This window comes from Aethalodelphis obliquidens, unplaced genomic scaffold (genome assembly GCF_003676395.1).
Source record: "Aethalodelphis obliquidens isolate GAN/ISIS:26980383/991018 unplaced genomic scaffold, ASM367639v1 scaffold2, whole genome shotgun sequence".
In the NCBI taxonomy this organism is placed as follows: Eukaryota; Metazoa; Chordata; class Mammalia; order Artiodactyla; family Delphinidae; genus Aethalodelphis; species Aethalodelphis obliquidens.
Genome location: NW_020837946.1, coordinates 61,017,277 through 61,033,270, shown reverse-complemented (window position 1 = coordinate 61,033,270; position 15,994 = coordinate 61,017,277). Strand labels below are relative to the sequence as shown.

Below are 15,994 nucleotides of genomic sequence, written 5' to 3'. Positions count from 1 at the left end.
TTCTCATTGTGGTGGCTCCTCTTGTTGCAGAGCACAGGCTGTAGGCGCACGGGCTTCAGTAGTTGTGGCATGGGGGCTCACTAGTTGTGGCTCGCAGGCTCTAGAGTGCAGGCTCAGTAGTTGTGGCGCATGTGGTTAGTTGCTGCGTGGCATGTGGGATCTTCCCAGACCAGGGCTTGAACCCGTGTCTCCCTGCATTGGCAGGCAGATTCTTAACCACTGCACCATCAGGGAAGCCCAGGTTGTTTGCTTTCTTGATAGTGAGCTGCATCAACTGTTTATATATTTTGGAGATTAATCCCTTGTCAGTCACTTCATTTGCCAATATTTTCTCCTATTCTGTGGGTTGTCTTTTTGTTTATGGTTTCCTGTGTTGTGCAAAAGCTTTTTTTTTTTTTTTTTTTGCGGTACACGGGCCTCTCACTGTTGTGGCCTCACAGGCTCAGGGCCATGGCTCACGGGCCCAGCCGCTCCGCGGCATGTGGGATCCTCCCGGACCGGGGCACGAACCCGTGTCTCCTGCATCGGCAGGCGGACTCTCAACCACTGCGCCACCAGGGAAGCCCTGCAAAAGCTTTTAAGTTTAATTATGTCCCATTTGTGTGTTTTTGTTTTTCTCTTCATTACTCTAGGAGGTGGATCCAAAAAGATATTGCTGCGATTTATGTCAAAGAGTGTTCTGCCTGTGTTTTTCTCTAAGAGTTTTATAGTACCCAGTCTTATATTTAGGTCTTTAATGCATTTTGAGTTTATTTTGGGGTATGGTGTTAGAGAATGTTCTAGTTTCATTCTTGTACATGTAGCTGTCCAGTATTCCGAGCATCACTTATTGAAGAGACTATCTTTTCTCTGCTGTATATTCTTGCCTCCTTTGTTGTAGATTAACTGACCATAGGTGTGTGGGTTTATTTCTGGTCTTTCTATCCTGTTCCATTGATCTATATTTCTGTTTTTGTGCCAGTACCATACTGTTTTGACTACTGTAGAGTTGTGGCATAGTCTGAAGTCAGGGAGCCTGATTCCTCCAGCTCTGTTTTTCTTTCTCAAGATTGCTTTGGCTATTTGGGGTCTTTTGTGTTTCCATACAAATTTTAAAATTTGTTGTTCTACTTCTGTGAAAAATGCCATTGGTAGTTTAATAGAGATTGCATTGAATATGTAGATTGCCTTGGGTAATATAGTCATTTTGACAAGATTGATTCTTTCAATCTAAGAACATGATATATCTTTCCAGCTGTTTGTGTCATCTTCAAATTCTTTCATCAGCGTCTTATAGTTTTCATAGTACAAGTCTTTTGCCTCCTTAGATAGGTTTATTCCTAGGTATTTTATTCTTTTTGATTCAATGGTAAATGGATTGTTTGCCTAATTTCTCTTTCTGATCTTTCATTGTTAGTGTATAGAAATGTAACTGATTTCAATGTATTAATTTTATATCCTGCAACCTCATCAAATTCATGATGAGCTCTAGTAGTTTTCTGGTAGCATCTTTAGGATTTTCTATATATAGTATCATGTTATCTGCAAACAGTGACAGTTTTACTTCTTTTCCAGTTTGGATTCCTTTTATTTCTTTTTCTTTGACTGCTGTGGCTAGGACTTCCAAGACTATGTTGAATAAAAGTGATGAGAGTGGACATCCTTGTCTTGTTCCTGATCTTGGAGGAAATGCTTTCAGCTTTTCATCATTGAGTGTGATGTTAGCTATGGCTTTGTCATATATGGCCTTTATTATGTTGAGGTAGTTTCTCTCTATTCCCACTTTCTGGAGAGTTTTTATCATAAATGGTGTTAAATCTCATCAAAAGCTTTTTCTACATCTACTGAGATGATCATATAGTTTTTATTCTTCAATTTGTTTTGTTTTTGTTTTCGGCCGTGCCACCACACAGCTTGCAGGATTTTAGTTCCCTATCCAGGGATTGAACCCAGCTCATGGCAGTGAAAGCCCAGAATCCTGACCACTAGGCCACCAGGGAACTCCCCTCTTCAATTTGTTAATGTGGGCTGTCACACTGATTGACTTGCAGATATTGAAACATCCTTGCATCCCTGGGATAAACCCCACTTGATCATGGTGTATGATCCTTTTAATGTGCTGTTGGATTCAGTTTGCTAGTAGTTTGTTGAGGATTTTTGCATCTTTGTTCATCAGTGATATTGGTCTGTAATTTTCTTTTTTTGTGATATTTTTGCCTGGTTTTGGTATCAGCGTGATGGTGGCCTCGTAGAATGAGTTTGGGAGTGTTCCATCCTCTGCAATTTTTTTTGGAAGACTTTGAGAAGGATAGGTGTTATTTCTTCTCTAAATGTTTGCTAGAATTCAGCTGTGAAGCTATCTGGTCCTGGACTTTTGTTTGTTGGAAGATTTTTAATCAGTTTCAATGTCATTGCTTGTGATTGGTCTGCTCATATTTTCTATTTCTTCCTGGTTCAGTCTTGGAAGGTTGTACTTTTCTAAGAATTTGTCCATTTCTACCAGGTTGTCCATTTTAGTGGCATAGAGTTGCTTGTAGTAGTCGCTCATGATCCTCTGTATTTCTGTGATGTCAATTGTTACTTCTCCTTTTTCATTTCTAATTTTATTGATTTGAGTCCTCTTCCTCTTTTTCTTGATGAGTCTGGCTAAAGGTTTATCAATTTTGTTTATCTTCTCAAAGAACCAGCTTTTAGTTTTATTGATCTTTGCTACTGTTTTCTTTGTTTCTATTTCATTTATTTCTGCTCTGATCTTTATGATTTCTTTCCTTCTACTAACTTGGGGGTTCTTTTTTTTGTTCTTTCTCTAGTAAGGTTAGATTGTTTATTTGAGATTTTTCTTATTTCTTGAGGTAGGATTGTATTGCTATAAACTTCCCTTTTAGAATTGCTTTTGCTGCATCCTATAGGTTTTGGGTCATCTTGTTTTCATTGTATTTGTTTCTAGGTATTTTTTGATTTCCTCTTTGATTTCTTCAGTGATCTCTTGGTTATTTAGTAGCCTATTGTTTAGCTTCCATGTGTTTGTATTTTTTACAGTTTTTTTTTTCCTGTAATTGATTTCTAATCTCATAGCATTGTGGTCGGAAAAGATGCTTGATATGATTTTAATTTTCTTAAATTTACCAAGGCTTTATTTGTGACCCAAGATGTGATCTATCCTGGAGAATGTTTTGTGAGCATTTGAGAAGAAACTGTATTCTGCCGCTTTCATGAGGAGTGTCCTATAAATATTAATTAAATCTATTTGGTCTGTTGTGCCATTTAAAGCTTGTGTTTCCTTATTTATTTTTTGTCTGGATAATCTGTCCATTGGTGTAAGTGGGGTGTTAAAGTCCCCCACTATTATTTTTTTTAATATTAAGACATAGCTTCATCTCTCCATTTCATTATTCATTTATTTTTGGCTGCGTTGGGTCTTCATTGCTGCACGTGGGCTTTCTCTAGTTGCGGCTAGCGGGAGCCACTCCTCATTGCAGTGTGTGGGCTTCTCACTGTGGTGGCTTCTCGTGTAGTGGAACACAGGCTCTAGGCGCACGGGCTTCAGCAGTTGTGGCACGTGGGCTCAGTAGTTGTGGTTTGTGGGCTCTAGAGTGCAGGCTCAGCAGCTGTAGTGCATGGGCTTAGTTGCTCCGTGGCATGTAGGATCCTCCCAGACCAGGGCTTGAACCTGTGTCCCCTGCATTGGCAGGCGGACCCCCAACCACTGTGCCACCAGGGAATTCCCCCCACTATTATTGTGCTACTGTCTGTTTCCCCTTTTATGTTAGCATTTGCCTTACGTATTAAGGTTCTCCTGTGTTGGATTCATAAGTATTTACGATTGTTATATCTTCTTGCATTGATCCCTTGATCATTATGTAATGTCCTTCCTTGTCTCTTATAATAGTCTTTATCTTAAAGTCTATCTTGTCTGATATGGCTGTTACTACTCCAGCTTTCTTCTGATTTCCATTTGCACGGAATTTCTTTTTCCATCCCCTCACTTTCAGTCTTTCTGTGTCCCTAGATCTGAAGTGGGTCTCTTGTAGACAATATATATATGGGTCTTGTTTTTCTATCCATTCAGCCAGTCTATGTCTTTTGGTTGAAGCCTTTAATCCATTTACATTTAAGGTAATTATATATGTTCTTATTGCCTTCTTGTTAGTTGTTTTGGATTTGTTTTTGTAGGTCTGTTTTCTTCCCTTCCTCTTTTGTTCTCTTGTGATTTGATGACTACATTTAGTGTTGTGTTTGGATTGCTTTTTCTTTTTTGCATGTCTATCTATTGTAGATTTTTGGTTTGTGGTTACTATGAGGTTTTGTTATAGCAGTCTGTATATATACAAGTTTGTTTTAAGTTGCTGGTCTCTTAATTTCAAATGCATTTCCAGTATCCTGCATTTGTACTCTCCTCTTCTCACGATTGCTGGCTTTAATAACATATTTGTTTGTGGAAGAGTCCTACCTTTACTGTATGTTTGCCTTTACTGGTGAGCTTTCCCATTCATAATTTTCTTGTTTCTAGTTGTATCTGTTTCTTTTCCATCTAGAGAAGTTCCTATAGCATTTGTTGTGAAACTGGTTTGGTGGTGCTGAATTCTTTTAGCTTTTGCTTGTCTGTAAAGCTTTTTATTTCTCCATTGAATCTGAATGAGAGCCTTGGTGGTAGAGTGTTCTTGATTTTAGGTTTTTGCCTTTCATCACTTTACATATATCATGCCACTCCCTTCTAGCCTGCAGTGTTTCTGCTGAAAAATCAGCAGATAACCTTATGCCCTTGTATGTTATTTGTTGCTTTTCCCTTGTTGCTTTTAATATTTTCTCTGTCTTTAATTTTTGTCAGCTTGATTATTATGTGTCTCAGTGTGTTCCTCCTTGGGTTTATCCTGCATGGACTTTCTGCACTTCCTGGACTCAAGTGAATGTTTCCTTTCTCATGTTAGGGATGTTTTGGGCTATTATCTCTTCAAATAATTTCTCAGGCCTTTTCTCTTCTCCTTCTGGGACTCCTATAATATGAATGTTGGTGCATTTAATGTAGTCCCAGCGGTCTCTTAGACTGTCCTCATTTCTTTTCATCCTTTTTTCTTTATTCTGTTCCCTGGCAGTGATTTCCACCAGTCTTTCTTCCAGCTTACTTATTCGTTCTGTCCCATTTATTCTGCTATTGATTCATTCTAGTGTATTTTTCATTTCAGTTATTGTATTGTTTATTTCTGTTTGTTCCTTAAAACTTCTAGTTCTTTATTAAACATTTCTTGGATTCTCTAGGTCTGTGCCTCCATTCTTTTTTGACGATCTTGGATCATCTTTACTGTCATTACTCTGAATTCTTTTTCAGGTAGATTGCCTGTCTCCACTTCACTTAGTTGTTCTTCTGGGGTTTTATCTTGTTCCTTCATCTGGAACATATATCGTTCTGTTTAACTTTCTGTGTTTGTGGTCTCCATTCCTCAGCCTGCAGGACTGTAATTCTTCTTGGTTCTGGTGTCTGCCCCCAGGTGTGTGAGGTTGGTCTAGGGGCTTGTGTAGGCCTCCTGGTAGAAGGGACTGGTGCCTGCCCACTGGTGGCTAAAGCTGGTCTTATCCCTCTGGTGGGCAGGGCCATGTCAAGGAGTGTGTTTATAGGTGGATTTTGGCTCAGGGTGACTTTAGGCAGCCTGTCTGCTGATGGGCATTGGCTGTGTTCCCACCCTGGGACGCTGAGGCATCCCAGCACTGGAGCCTGCAGGCTGTTGGGTAGGGTCGGGTGTTGGTGCCAAAATGGCAACCTCCGGGAGAGCTTATGCTGATGGGTATTCCCTGGGGTGTCTGCTAGTGTCCTTGTCCCTACAGTGAGCCACAGCCAGCCCCTGCCTCCCCGGGAGACCCTCCACACCTCTCAGGGAGGTGTGGCCCCAGCGCCTATGGAGTGACTGCTTTGCCCTGGGTCCCAGTGCACATAAAAACTTGTGTGCACTCTCCAGGAGTGGAGTATCTGTTTCCCCCAGTCTTGTGGAGCTCTGGAACTCAAGCCCCACTGGCCTTCAAAACCAGCTCTGGGGGCTCCTCCTCCCAATGCCAGACCCGCCAGGCTGGGGAGCCTGATATGGGGCTTAGAACTCATTCCTATGGGAGATCCTCTGCAATATAATTACTTTCCAGTTTGTGGGTTGCCCACCTGGCAGGTGTGGAATTGGATTAGATCACGACAGCACCCCTCCTATCACCTTGTTGTGGCTTCCTCTTTGTCTTTGGGTGTAGAATGTCTTTTTTTTTTTTTTTGGTAGATTCAAGTCTTTTTTTGTTGATGGTTCTTTAGCAGTTAGTTGTGATTCTGGTGTTTTTGTGAGAGGAGGTGAGCTCAAGTACTTCTACTCTGCCATCTTGTCTCCAGCTCCTGAATCACTGCAGAAATATTCTGGAAATGAAGCATGCTAATCTCCTAAGCCCATTTAGAAATACCTTTGATCATAAGATTTTTATCCATTTTGTTAATGCAGCATATGATATTGAATTGCAGATGATTTACTCCTTCCATTCCTGGAGTAAATCCCACTTATTCAGTCATGGTGCATGATTTTTTTTAATGCATTGTTGAATTAGGTTGGCTAATATTTTGTTGAGGATTTTCACATTTATGTACATTAGGGATATTTCCTTGTAATTATCTTTTCTGGTGTCATCCTTGTCTGGTTTTGGTGTCAGGGTAATGTTAGCCTTGTAAAATGAGTTTGGAAGTGTTCTCTCCTTTTCTGTCTTTTTTTTTTGGATGAGTTTAAGAAGAATTGGTGTGTATTGTTTAATGTTTGGTAGAATTCAGCAGTAAAGCCATCTGTTCCTGGACTTTTGTTTGTTGGGAGGTTTTTTTGTTTGTTTTTTTGTTTTGTTTTTTTTGGCGGTACGCGGGCCTCTCACTGCTGTGGCCTCTCCCGCTGCAGAGCACAGGCTCCAGATGCACAGGCTCAGCGGCCATGGCTCACGGGCCCAGCCCCTCCGTGGCATGTGGGATCCTCCCGGACCGGGGCACGAACACGTGTCCCCTGAATCGGCAGGCGGACTCTCAACCACTGCGCCGCCAGGGAAGCCCACGTTGGGAGGTTTTTGATTACCGATTCAATCTCCTTATTAGTAATTGGTGTGTTCAGATTTTCTGTTTCTTCATAATTCAGTCTTGGTAGGTTGTATGTTACTAGGAATTTATCCTTTTCTCTAGGTTGTCAAATTTGTTGATGTATAATTATTCATAGCAGTCTCTATGATCCTTTGTATTTCTTTGGTATCAGTTGTAACATCTTTTTCATTTCTGATTTTGAGTCCTCTTTTTTGTTGGTTAGTCTAGCTGAAGTTTTGTCAATTTTTGTTTATCTTTTCAAAGAACCAGCTTAGTTTTATGTTTTCTATTGTTTTTTTAAGCCCCTGTTTTATTTCTGCTGATTTCATAATTTCCTTTCTTCTAACTTTGGGTTTTGTTTGTTCTTCTTTTGCTTGAAGTGTAAAGTAAGATTGTGATTTGAAATTTTTCTTGTTTCTTAAGATAGGCATTTATCACTATGAACCTCTCTTAGAACAGCTTTTGATGCATCTCTTAAGTTTTGCTATGTTGCATTTCCATTTTCGTTTGTCTCAAGGTATTCTAAAATTTGAGTTATTCTTTGACTTGCTGGTTGTTCAGTAGTATGTTGTTTAATCTCCACATACTTGTGAATTTTCCAGTTTTCTTCTTGTAATTGATTTCTAGTTTCAAGCCATTGTGGATGGAAAAGATTTTTGATATGATTTCAATCTTACATTTATTAAGACTTGTTTTGTGGCCTAACATATGATCTATCCTGGAGAATGTTGCATGTGCAACTTGAGAAGAATGTGTATTTAGCTGCTTTTGGATAGAATGTTCTATATACAGTTGACTCTTGTCAACATGGGTTTGAGTTGTGTGGGGGCTCTTATACATAGATTTTTTTTTTCAATAAATATACGAAAATATATGTGTAGAACATTGTGCACAAGACTTGTATTGAAGTGGATAGTCTATCCTTACATAGACATAAGGTGAGTGATATTTAATATGAAACTAATAATGTGTTAGTTTTCTTACTGTTTTATAATTTTGCTTTCAAAGAATTATATTACCATACAGTATGCCTCTCTCTCGTAATTAGAGAAAACTGAGTATCAACCTATCTTCACAGATAAATTTTTTTTTAAATGTGTAACAGTGTTTCCAATACTATATTATGAGTACGACTGATACTTTGTGCCATAAAATTTTCAGTGATTCATTCATTAGTGTGTAGGCTAGGATACTGTGATGTATTCCTATGGATTACACAAGACTACCATAAAACGATCATATTACTGCTTCTTCATTATCAATGCATGAATTGTTATACCTGTAAATAAATATGAATTTTTTCATTTTTGATGTCTAGTGTTAATAATACACATATCTGCAGTGTTTTGTATAAGACAATATTTTACTGACAGATGATTCATCTTGTAAACAATGTAAACTTAACGGTATCAACAAGTACAGTACTGTAAATGTATTTTCTCTTCCTTATCATTTTCTTTTCTTTTCTCTAGCTTTATTTTAGGAATACAGTATATAATACATACAACATACAAAATGTGTTGATCGATTGTGTTATCAGCAAGGTTTCTGGCCAATACTAGGCTATTAGTTTTGGAGGAGTCAAAAGTTATACATGAATTTGACTGCATGGGGGGTTGCTGCCCCAACCCATGTTGTTCAAGTCTGTTAAGTCCATCTGGCCTACTGTGTCATTTAAGGCTGATGTTTCCTTATTTTCTGTCTGGATGATGTATCCATTCACGAAGGTGAATATTAAAGTCCCCCACTGTTATTGTATTACTATTTCTCCCTTTACATCTGTTAATATTTGCTTTATATACTTATATGCTTCTGTTAGGTGTAGAAATATTTGCAAATGTTATATCCTGTTTATGAATTGATCCCTTTATCATTATATAATGCCCTTCTTTATCTCTTATTACTTTCTTTGTCTCAAAGTCTATTTTGTCTGATACAAGTATAGCTATTCCAGCTTTTGGTTTCCATTTGCATGAATGTCTATTTTCATCCCTTCACTTTCAGTCTGTGTGTGTCCTTACATCTACATGGGTCTTGCCTTTTTATCTATTCAGCCACTCTTATCTTTTGATTGGAGAATATAGTCCATATACATTTAAAGTAATTATTGATAGGTATGTACTTATTGCCATTTTGTTAATTGTTTCCTGTTTTGTAGTTCCTTTGTTCCTTTCTTCTTGTTCTCTTCATTTATGCTTTTTCTGTAGTGGTGTGCTTAAATTCTTTCATCTTTTGTGTATCTACTGTAGATTTTTGCTTTGTGGTTACTATCAGGGAAAAAGTTTTTTACTAATAACTATGTGTGGATATATTCCATACCTCTGGGAAGGAAGCTCACAGGAATAAAATTCTAAAACATTCCTACTGATGAAGTCTAAATTGTCAAAAAGAAACATTAATTTTTTCATCAGTCCAGCAACCACCATGATGATATTTAATATTCATGGTGGCTTGAACAGAAACAATCTTGAGATCCAAATAGCATTTCTAAAGTGAAGAAAAAATAGTTCTGGAAACAGAGACCAGTTAGGTCTCCAACCCAAAATAGTCATGTGCCTTGGATGTGCAAGTCATTAGCTGTGTAAACTTCCAAAATAGCTGCATGTGCTGGAGTGAAGGGAGTCATTTATGGAGTCTACCTTACGTCACTGATGACAGGCAGGGCTCATACTAAGCAACTATGCACAGATATGAGTTAAAATACAGAAACATCTCCACATTGATTGATAAATGGCTGCTGCTTGGAGTCTCCCGAGTTCCTACCCCAACTGGTCCCATCCCTTCCTCAGAGTGTCCCACAATTACTCTTGACCCTCTCTTCTGCACTATGGCCAGCATTTGTTCTGACTGGTCAGAGCTCATGCCATATTAGTTGGAGGACCTTCTGAACCCACTTTTAGTGCTAGGTGCCTGAAAGGCAGGTACTATTTTTCTTTTCAGTCAATAGTCTTTATTAACATGCAAGTATCATGTGCCACAAGATATACAGCTTTTCCTAATCTTTCAGTTCTATTTCAATATTTTGAACTTCAGGTAACTTCTGGACCTAACATATAAAGTAACCTACTAAAATGGATCAAAGTTAAACTGTATTCTAGCTATCACCTTGACCTTTAAGATCACCACTTAGGTTTTTAATCAGCATTATTTGTCACCAAGTAGCAGAATTTTTTTTTTTTTTTTTGCGGTACGCGGGCCTCTCACTGTTGTGGCCTCTCCCGTTGCGGAGCTCAAGCTCCAGACGCACAGGCTCACCGGCCATGGCTCACAGGCCTAGCCTTTCCGTGGCATGTGGGATCCTCCCGGACGGGGACACGAAGCTGTGTCCCCTGCATCGGCAGGCAGACTCTCAACCACTGCGCCACCAGGGAAGCCCTGAATTTTTTTTTAATTTAATTAATTTATTTATTATTTATGGCCGTGTTGGGTCTTCGTTTCTGTGCGAGGGCTTTCTCTAGTTGCGGCAAGCGGGGGCCACTCTTCCATCACAGTGCAGGGACCTCTCACTATCGCGGCCTCTCTTTTTGCGGAGCACAGGTTCCAGATGCGCAGGCTCAGTAATTGTGGCTCACAGGCCCAGTTGCTCTGCGGCATGTGGGATCTTCCCAGACCAGGGCTCGAACCCATGTCCCCTGCATTGGCAGGCAGATTCTCAACCACTGCGCCACCAGAGAAGCCCCCAGAATATAATTCTTGTACTTGATAATTCTATACTAAAATATGTAACAGTATGTCTTAAGATGTTACTAAAATATATGCAATTAACATTTATATTTAATTGCTTTCAATAACAATGTTAGGTCTTCTAAGAGGAAAAATTACTTTTATCGATCTTGGTTGTTTATGGATTTTGCAGGTTCCAGAAAAACTGGTCCATACTGAACCAGTCTTAAAGAAGTAAGCTGAAGACTTAAATTTATAGACCCTATAATAACAGCTTTGTTTTACTACTAAGATAGAGACAATAATAACCCCAACTCTAGTGCTTCTTTTTCCACGACTAAGCAGAGACGCTCTATTATAGTTCTTCAAAATTTTTTTTGTCTTAGCGTAAAACTGAATGACCTGTTTTATAAGTTTGAGTTCAGAAGACCCAAATTATGGATGTCATGTCTAGTGGGACATACCTTAATAGAAGATAATTAATATACTATATCAAAGTGCATTATTAGATTTGTACTGCATCTCTCCACGTTTTTCATATTTTATAACATTTCAGTTGATTGGAGGAAGACTAGAATTGTCAGAAGTCTTGCTCTTAGGATCTAGATGAAGTTCACAGTGAGTCTTTTAAAACATTTAAATAATGAGAAGTGTAATCACAAGGGACTGTGTAAGAATGAATATTGCAAAGGAGACATTATAGTCAATGGATTGGCCAAAATGCAAAATGCACATGAAACTAAAGTCATGTAGTTTACTTGTTGACCATGTGGCTACAGTTCAAGAAGTCTCTGCTCCAAAAGCTGTACCTAGTAATCTTCCAAAACTGATTTTAAATAAAGTTCTTAAATTGTAGCAATAAACAAAAAGACAAGATACACTTAAACAATACTGCAGTTTATCAAAAGACACATAAGAAATTTCAACTCTCTTGTCTTTGACAGTTATAAAAATCAATATTTTGGCTAAGTTATAAATTTGTTTATAATGCAATTATATGCAGTTGCATAAGTCTAGTAATGCTAATGACAGCTATTAAGATCAGAATAGGTTTTTAAAACAACACTAAAAACATAAAAACATGTAGCCCCATTATTTACCTGTAGAACGTGTTGAATTTATGCCTAAATTTCAGCATTTACTATATCACCACTGTTCTAATTTAAAAAATCACATCCAAAGGATAAGGCAAAAACACCTATGAACTGGCATATTTATTTCTCAATTTGTAAAAACGTCCTTAATTCGTTGATGTAGCAAACAAATTTCAACTCTGATTGCTATGCAAAAGAACAGAAGGTAATCTGCTTTGCAACGAACTTTAAAGTTCAATTGCACACAGGCAACATGCTATATACGAAAAAACTACTAACTACAGGTATTAAATACTGAAAAAAGTTAACAGTTTATTATAATTTATTTTATTTAACAAATCTAGGAAGTTTGCAGCCATCAGCCGTTCCAGTGCAATTTCAGGTGCAATTGGAAATTCAGGAATCTCGATAGAACTGTTAGTGTAGCGAACCTTGTAGGTAAAATACATGCATACTTTTGATAGCACATGTGAAGGGATCTCGCTAAAATTGACTTCATTAGTTTCGTTCTCAGCAAACTGACCTGGGCCACTCAACATGCCTTTTTTGTCCTGATGTTAGCGCATGTTCTCTTTCTATAATAAATTCATGACCATCCAAAGATACCAATTTGACATACATGGCATCAGAGCAGAGCCCTCACAGCCACCATAGGTTTTCACTTCTCCATCCATTATGTTCTTGTGAAATTCTACTTTGCGTCCACAGGAACTTTAGTAGCTTCTCTTCAGCCCTGCAGCCACTGTACGGCGTCCCCGCGCACTGCCACAGTCCCTACACCGGCACCCCCCCACACACACCCACCCAGCTGCCTGCCCGCAAGTACTATTAATATATACACTTTACAGATGTGGAAGGCAAGCCGAGAGAGGTTAGTCAGTGACTTCTCTAAGGTCATCCAATTATTAAATAGCAAAGCCAGGTGCAAAGTCAAGTCAGACTTTAAAACCCAGACTTTCCCCACTTTTCACTCTTCTGAATACCTCCTTAAAAGGAAGTTATGAATTTGGTCATTAGCAGACATAAAGAGGTGAAATAGGATCGATATGAATGACATAAATCAACCATACTCATTCTTTAGATCAGGTAATTTTAGTATGTAACTTTGTCCTATCCTAGAAAAAAATCCTCATCTGACCATATCAATGGTATTTAAACCAAATATACCATATACTCCACCAAGAACAGTGGGGTGCTGGTCATGCACGTATACTGTTTAGCTTACGTATTTGGTTACGGGAACAGCCTAAGTTCTTCAGATGAAAATGGATCACATATTTATAGAAAAATTTAATTACAAACAGACTTTTAAAAATCAAAGTGAGAGTCACTTGATAAAGTCAGGATTACTCATTTGTGATCTTGGCACTGGAGCACCACACATGGGTAATTTCATTAGATTTATAAGACTTTCTCAAGTTTTTTGACTTAATAGAGTCAGTTTTCCAGATTTATTAGAGACCAACCAGTACCACTGCAGGGAGAGGAAGAATATACCTTCTATGCTCATGAAAGTGGGCTGAGGAGAAAGGTGAACTAACTGATCCCTGCAAGTTAAGCAGAACCTAATCTGATCGTTGACTTAAATTAAAAATGCAATGAAAAACAAGTGTGAGAAGAGGAAAAGGTCTGTGACCCACTCTCTGCCTTGCCTAGAATGAATCTGGACAGAAGCCCCTCTCTGACATGACTAACAGCCAGCCATCAAGGCACAGCTCAGATGGCACTCCTGATCTAACAGTTGAAGAATTCTTTATATTTGCTCTTTTATGGTGACAGTTACGTTTCTATCTGTTCATTTTTGTCATTTTGAAGAATCATTAACACAGTAAACAAGTTTTATAATAAAGAGGCAAGCGAAACGTTAGCATGGTTAAGAACCTGGCTCTAGGACTCCAAAAGCCGGGCTTTAGTTCTGATGTCATTTATTAGTTATGTGGTCTTACCAAGTTATTTCTTTTCTCAAACTGTTTCCCCCTCTGTGAAAAAACTGGGATAATACCACCTATCCTACCTCAAATGGTTGCTACTATCAAGGAAAACCCTAGGATGTACGGTAGAATTTCCTCTGATGAAATAGCCTACATGGTTAGGGTATGATCCTTTGGGTAATTACAGTTGAGACAGAGTTACTTTTTCTTGTTGCTGCACCCCACCACCTTCCCTTTTCAGGTAATCTAATCATCATTTGAAATGAATAAAGTATTGTAAAACTGTTTCTTAAAGGAAAATTTATCACAGGAAGCAAAGTAGACTGCATCTTGTATGTAGGATAAAAGCAATAGAACAATTTTTGAGTCTTAAAAAAGAATAGGGCTTCCCTGGTGGCGCAGTGGTTGGGAGTCCGCCTGCCGATGCAGGGGACACGGGTTCATGCCCCGGTCCGGGAGGATCCCACGTGCCGCGGAGCGGCTGGGCCCGTGAGCCATGGCCGGTGAGCCTGCGCGTCCGGAGCCTGTGCTCCGCAATGGGAGAGGCCATAGCAGTGAGAGGCCCGTGTACCGCAAAAAAAAAAAAAAAATAATAATAGCAGCTTTATATACGTGGTATTACAATGTGCTGGGTTTTATATATGTGAGCTCATTTACTCCTTGCAACCACTCTGTATGGTCACACTGTTATCTTCATTTTCAGATGAGGAACCTGAAACACAGGTAGGAAATGGCAGTCAACATTTAAGCCCAAAGAATCTGGTTCTAAGATATGAATTCTTAACCAGTATTATTGTTACTGCCTTTTTAAAAAGTCATAGGTATGTAGGTAACCTACATCTCTAGTATTTTAAATGGGTGAGGATTTCCAGGTGAAAACTATGCGTTTTGATCCTAATGAAAGATGACTCTTCTAAGTTCTCCTCTGGCTCTATGCAATCGTTTTGAAGTCAGTTTATATACATTTACTCAAATCTTTCCCATTCAAACATCCAAGAATTCCCAGGGAGAAAAATCCTCAAAAGAAGAAAAAAAAGGAGGGAGATGAAAGCAGGGGAAGGTAAATGGAGATGTGTATGTTGTAATTCAGATCACCAGATAAGTTATAGAAATTCTAAAACTGTTACAGAATTCCTGAAATCCAAGAACTAGAATTCTAACAATTTTATTTAAAAACTAGGTGCTAAAACACTTTTTGAAACAGATTAAGCTTGGGAGGAAAATGATCAGATAACATGTCAAAATTTAAAGTGGGATTAGAGTAAGACGTGCCAATGTGATTTTAAAGGACTAAGAGTAAGGCTGTCTTTTTCACACAAATCAAACGGTAATGTAAATTCTAAGAGTAAACTCACAATCTAATAGGACTGGACCGTCTGCACTACCACTGCAAAACACAGCTAATAACGTCTGATGGTAATCAGCATTATTGCATTTAATAAGCAGCGATCAACAGCAAAACAGAATACACTCTTTAAATTTGTTTCACTGAAATTCTACCATTTTGGTTTCATGTAATGAGGTATTTGTAGAAGTATCTGTTCACATTTTATGTACTATTTAAATTGAAAATTATTTTTAAGGAGCAGGGGATGGCAGCAAGTAAAAAATAGACTTGAAACTTTATTTCTGAAAAACAACCAAATATCTACCCAACTCCAGACTTAATAAATTAGGGTGGTTTCTACACTTACTTCCTCTCAACATGCATGCACTAAAGCTAATTCATACCAAACAAAGATTTCAAATTCTATGCAAAAAACTGTACATTTACCTTGCAGTGCTTAAAGGGAGAAGACCTTGGCTACTGTCTTAGGCATATAGGAAATACTTTAATTCTGAGGACAGAATTCAGGAGACCAAAAAACAATGTAAGCTTCAAGATGTTAGAGCCAGAGATCGCCAGAGTGACTGAAACTACTTAGTGACAAATCCCAGTTTCCCAGGTGAAGGTAACAGTACTCACTCTGGCTCAATTAGAGCTATCTTGTACCTGCTGAGATATGGGCATACTACCCCAAATCTGTATCATTTCTTTGGAAAAACTTTAGGAGGAATAGATGGTCTCTAAACTCATTTACTGCCTACACATCTTGGACTCTAAACAGATGATTACCTAAACCCAGGGAAGCACTTTTATTTTATGGCTTGTTTTCCTCCTTTTCTGCATTTTGACAGTAGCAGTCACTTTCATTCATTTGAAAATAGTGTGGTCAAGACCAGTGATCTAGGTCTGTACCACTTCTTCA

General features: G+C 38.5%; 1 pseudogene; it reads right to left on the bottom strand.

The window, feature by feature from the left end:
• Positions 1–11,596: 11,596 nt before the first annotated feature.
• On the bottom strand, positions 11,597–14,209 carry LOC113631798 (elongin-C pseudogene; annotated as a pseudogene).
• Positions 14,210–15,994: the final 1,785 nt, after the last annotated feature.